The following is a 6,000-nucleotide window of genomic DNA, read 5'->3' on the forward strand; positions in this document are numbered from 1 at the left end:
GTAATACTAGCTCGGAACGCGAAAGACACGTCTTAACGTTCACCCATCCAAGATGCTGTGCAAAGATCCATTCCAAAAAATGAAACATTTTCACACCTACAGCAACAATGATGGAGTAACGGTCGTTGCGGCAGTGAAGAACAGCAAAGCGGCTACAATCTTTTCCGTACACTGTCGGGACGGTCGTGAAGGTTCTTTACACCTATGCTAATTTCACGTTTTACGCGGTAGTGTGTGCTTACTTCATTTGATTCTTTCCGCTATGAACTCACACTACTCAAATTAGTTTGCAAATAATTGTACCTGGGGGCAGGTTTGCTGAAAGGCGGAAGGTATTGATAACTTGACCCGACATTGGCGTCAGAAACGGTTGTTTTCTGCTTACTTTTCAAACTATTTACCATGACGGAAGCCAGTGAAAATGCATTAACAATCAAGAAAGCAAATCCGCAAATCTATAAAGCTATGCATTGCACCAACCTCTACTTTGCTTATCCTATAGATTCGTATTATATATTATTGAAAGACGGCGGTTACACTTATTCTGATTGGCACAGCTTCTTTGTGCTGTAGTGAATGTACATTCCCAATAAGGGAACCAACAACAGAATCCTTTATCACGCTTTGAATATTTATTGAAATATATGGGCAGCACCTTACTAAAAAATAGTTCGAACATACGTGAGTGCACCGGTGCGTGGTTATTTACTTTGCATTGGTATTTCCACAGCAAAAAACATCACATTTGCAATACTGTTCTTGTTGTAAACGGAATAAATAAGCAAGACACCAAAGTTTCCACTTGAAGTTAAATACGTAGAACGATGTGAGTTTTTCTGGGAAGCCAAAAATACTGGTACTTGTAAATCGGTTTATATTACAAAACTTTTAGATAACATGTGTAGAGGAAAAGAACTTACGATATCAAGCGACTGGAAGAACATACCACCGCATTGTTAGGGTAAATTAGTACCACCATGTAACTCCATTAATATTGCGCAGAGTTCAGTTCGGTAATTCAGAAAGGATGGCATATTCAGCGCGCAGATATCAAACTACATTTGAAAATGCACGTTGCATAGACAAGCACAACGCGGCCGCCTGCACTGAAAAACAATAAAGTGGACAAACCAACACTGATATAAAGCATCACTATCAACCAGTAGTTGGTTTTGAATGTTACGTATTGCATCATGGCTTCAAGACTAGGGTGGCTTTAACATTAGAATACAACGCTGTCTGGACTAGATGTTACCACAACGTGAAATTGATCCACAGATGGTCAAAATTATTCCGTAGCCATCTTTTATGGCCCGCCCCATCGCATGTATTGCATCGGAGCGTTAAAAAACACAATCAATCAAAGGTGTGGCTTGCTTTATACAGGGGTTGCTCGATGTCGGCAATGAATTTCTCGCACATGACACCGACGTCAACGAAGATATGCCGTGTGTTGGCTCATGGAAATGACCATGAACGGAGGAGAGTTTTTCAGGCCATTGTCATTATGCAGATGATCCGCTGCCCTGGTAGACCGCTGGAATAAGAAATAGGGTAGAACCGTACGACACAAGGGAATGGAGCAAACTTTCGCTGATGGCGTGCGTTTCTCCGAGGAAGGGATGCGTGAAGCAAGCAAAGGCTGCAGTGTTCGAGGAAAATAGCGATAACTTCTTAGAGCTGCGGAATCGCGCATCCTTTGTGCTTTACATCCTTCATGCTGTGGATTGCTTTATACAAGTGTGATTCAACCTTTTTTTTTTTTAAATCCGTCACTCGTGACCTGGACGTGAAGGAAAGTATTCTGTGTTCCGGCTCGTTTATACGGTCAAGAATGAAGCAGTATTTGTGAGGCCGTTCTCCGGAAACACATGTTCCACTGTACTGGCACACCACTTGATTCAGAAATGCTGTACATACGTTCGAAACAAGGGTACGAAGAAAAATTTCTCTGAAACCAAGCGTCGCTATGAGTATGGAATGCGTAAAGGAGGGAAAGGTTGCTACCTACTGGAAATGCAGCAGGAAATAATAAACGTGGGGCATTGCGTGCGTGCTAGCGAGCTGGCTATTCGGTGCCCTCGCTATGTTTGGTAATAATAAGAGTTCATCCGATGTTGGTGATAAATCTGTCAGCCTTGAGGGTTTCCTCAACCGAGATTAGCTGAGCGTAGGTACGAAAAAGGCCCAAGAATGGGCAGAAGTGGTCATCTTGAGATCGATGACCAGTGTACGGGGATACCATTAGATTCAAGGATATGGGAGGTCTGTTCGAAACATGAGAAGAAAGCAAAACTTGAGGTGCAGCATGCCTCGATCCGAGAGAGAGGAGCGTTGAGCTGGCGGAGACAGGCTGTGATAGGAGAAACATCAAATTTGATCGATTGATATCCGCGAAAACGGGAAGTGACACCAAAGAATGTGCCCAGATGACTGGTTTACTGAATATTCTTCGTGCGGTCATACGTATTTCGTGCGCCCGGATGCTGCCGCGTTATAGCGAGACCCCTGAAGGTTTCTGTCGAGCGTATCGGAACATGACATAAAGTAGTCTTCTTAAATAAGAAGCAATTGGAATTTAGGAAGTGAAGTGCGACCAAGGGTGTTTTTCTCGAACAAAGGCACGTGACAAAAACGGTGTTTTCGAGATTTTTGGTACACAAACGAATTTGCGTATGGTGCTTCTTATTTGTGTACTTTCTACAGACTTGTCCTGGCAAGAAACTATGGTGACAACAACGACGGTATCGCCTTAGGAGTATAACGAATGGACCTGCGTGAACAAACTCCAAATGCCTGCAGGCAGAAAGCTACTGCTGTGTCTTTGAGTAAACTGACCTAACACAAAGAGTCCTGCGAAGCTTGATCGCAGTAATTAGCCTGGGATAATTTTTACTGCATTTTTAAAGGGGACACGTGTTCTTATAAAAAACGGCAGGGGAAGCTTTGTACAAATTTAGCAGTAACTGGATTCTCCACACAAGACTCGGCCGTTACAGCAGGGACAAAACAAGCGATCCCTCCATGATTGCGGACAAAGCTAAGTTATGCTATCTGCATCCGGGGCTTAGTACTTTGTATACCCGGTGGCGATGCACTCAAGCTGTACATACTGCATACACATTTGTGGTACCATTTTAGATTATTAGTGCTCTCTGCCCGTGAATATGGAGTGGAAAATGGTGAAACCACCAACTGATGTCCCCAAACAGAATGATGCAATGCAAACAGGGAAGCGGGAATTGGTGTTAAAAGAATATTTAGCGTATTGCGGTTATTACTTAGTACACTTGGGAGGCGATGCCTTATAATATACAAAAGCTGCCTACGCATTGTTCGAAATCCTCACAGGAATATAAATGGCCTGTGCAGTTATTAGGCCCTCGACACGGGAAAAAACATTGCCGTTCATTGATATCCGCAAAGGCATTCCCACACCTATGCTTGTCAACCCTAGAACAATGTCAAAAAGGGCGAGCAGGTCGATTGTAACATAGCCAGCATTTGACACGCGTGGTGCACATACTCAGGGCCGCAAGTCTTCGTTTCTACGTCAGCGATCAAGGAGAAACGAAGTGGCTGGCGTCAAAACGTTTCTTAGACGACACCGAAGATGCACCTTCTTGACTTACTTGCAGCGTTTTGTGAATGAGTGCACCCACATTACACCATAGATTTTAAGGTTGGAGAAGTTTTTTCTGCTCGAAGTGTTTTTAGAGGATTTTTTTGTACAGTGCTTTTTACACTCCATACCTCCGAGCTGACCCATTCTAAAAAGCATCAGTGCATATGTACACGTAGTGCCATTTTCAGGTAATCAATCCTAAGCAGGTAATCGGGTAATCACGAAATATATTACCATCAAGAGTGCGGCCCACGTCCAATGGCAGAACCAGCACAGCATACATTGCTGTTACTAAATGATTTACCCAGGGTGCTTGTTGCGTCTTATTCACGCCGCAGCAACGCGTTGTGGCTAGCGAAAATACAAATCATTGCAGCTATCGCTTCAGAAATGTAAGCTGTCGTTTCGCCTCAATAGGCCGCAATAGCTGCCAAATAAATGCGACCCAGTATTGTCCGGTTACAAAGTGTTGAAACTTTCGTGGAAGACCAAGATGAAGCTGGCATACAGCTCATCAGGCACATAGGCGAAGACAAAGAAGACCACCAGCCGCAGCAACAACATGGGAGCTTTGAGGGCGGTTCTCTTTAAATAATGTAAATCTATGAACGTTTTTTCGACGACGGCATCCTCCCTTGCTCCCTTGACGTTTTCCACATGGTTCCTAAACCCGGGACATCAAGCGAGACGAAGAGGGGAGCCATGGAGCGTACATCTACTCTTCGACCGCATTGCTCACCACGGAGTAAGGAGGACGTGTCGAAGAAGATGAACCGGCGGAAACGTGTTCAGAAAAGCCTTGTCGAATGCAATCAGGTTCTGATCGCCTAAATAACACGCACTCTAGGACAAACGAAAGACGTTGAGGCTGCCGTGCCATTAGCCAGGTTCCAGTACAGTGCCGACCGACTCGATTGAATATACGACGAGCTGGAAACTCTGGCTTATGGAACCAGACGTGACGGCGAACACAACGATGCTCTGAAGTCTTTTGAACTAGCTTACCGAATGATTGACTCACTTCAAAAAAGACCTAATAGATGAAATGGAGGCACCCCACAAGAGTAATTTCCCGAAACACACGACAAAATGCAACGCCGACCAATACATGAATGGAAGAGTACAAGTGAAAGCAAGAAACACGGTGAAAATAACGGAAATTTGGAACCATAAATGATTTCAACGACATCGCTGGAAATTCAAATAACGGATCATGGACCCCAAGAAGCACCAAACATCATTGCCTCATTTGTATAAGCCACAGCTTGCGCCTCACTGAACGACGTGAATGGGGATTCGCAAGAGATACCCCAAACAACTGTGCCCCTGTAGCTCAGACATGCAGATGCTATGACATGGTATTCGCTATACGCGCAACGAAAAGAAGAGCATAGAGTGTTCCAGCTACCCAAGTCGGTTTCATAAGCACCACGAGAGGGTATCGTGGATGTAGAGGACGCTGCGACTTCTGAACGCGTCAACGGCGAACCCAACGCTGCAGACGTGGTTGCGACTTTCCCAATGGACGCAAGGTACGGTGTATACTGTATGCAGAATGACATTCACAAGAGGGAAGTCCTAAATCTAGATTTGGGTGAGGAGCCGACAAAAGTAGAGACAACTAGGCCGGACAATAGTGAGTACTCACAGAGCAAAAACCGTTACCATGTTCCGCATGTGTGGCTGCGTCAGGAGTGCGCATACGCCGTGAGGCCAAAGACCGAGACAAAAGTGTCGCAGGCCACTTACCGGCGATCAAGCACTTTCACATCTGTCAAAGGGCTGCTGACAAATGCCACACATCTCCAAGAAAGACATCAAGGAAGGGGGCTGCCGCGATTATAATGACGTCGAAGAGTTAACTGGACCCTAAACGAATTCGGAGTTCGAAGAAACATTGGAGAAATTGTAGTACATTGTGGAAGAAACCTGGAGGACATTCTGTTAGTTGCAAACGCTAGACGTCACTTCAAGGAGATCTGATATCAGTGAGCATTCTTGACAACGCGAACTGATAAGGCTCTAACTCATCCCCTGACGTAGCCATTATACAAAAAAAGATCGACAGATCGAAGGTTAGAAGAAAGGCAAATAGTAGATGAAATCGAAGACCGAAGATAAAAAAAGGACGAAATTGAATACCACCTGGACATAAACGGCAAATTCACCAACACCACCACAGCTCATACGAACTCTTGCGGGCAAGAAGATGTTGAAACTTCCATGGAAGACAAAGATGAAGATGGCACCCAGCTCAGAAGACACATAGGCGAAGATACAGAACACCACCAGGCGCGGCGAAAAGATGGACGCTTTGAAGACGGTAATCTTTAAATAATGTAAATATATGCGCTTTTCTCTGGCGACGGACTCCT

The sequence above is a fragment of the Haemaphysalis longicornis genome, unplaced genomic scaffold, assembly GCF_048455015.1.
Source record: "Haemaphysalis longicornis isolate Haplotype H1 unplaced genomic scaffold, Haemaphysalis longicornis Haplotype H1 scaffold_11, whole genome shotgun sequence".
Classification (NCBI taxonomy): domain Eukaryota; kingdom Metazoa; phylum Arthropoda; class Arachnida; order Ixodida; family Ixodidae; genus Haemaphysalis; species Haemaphysalis longicornis.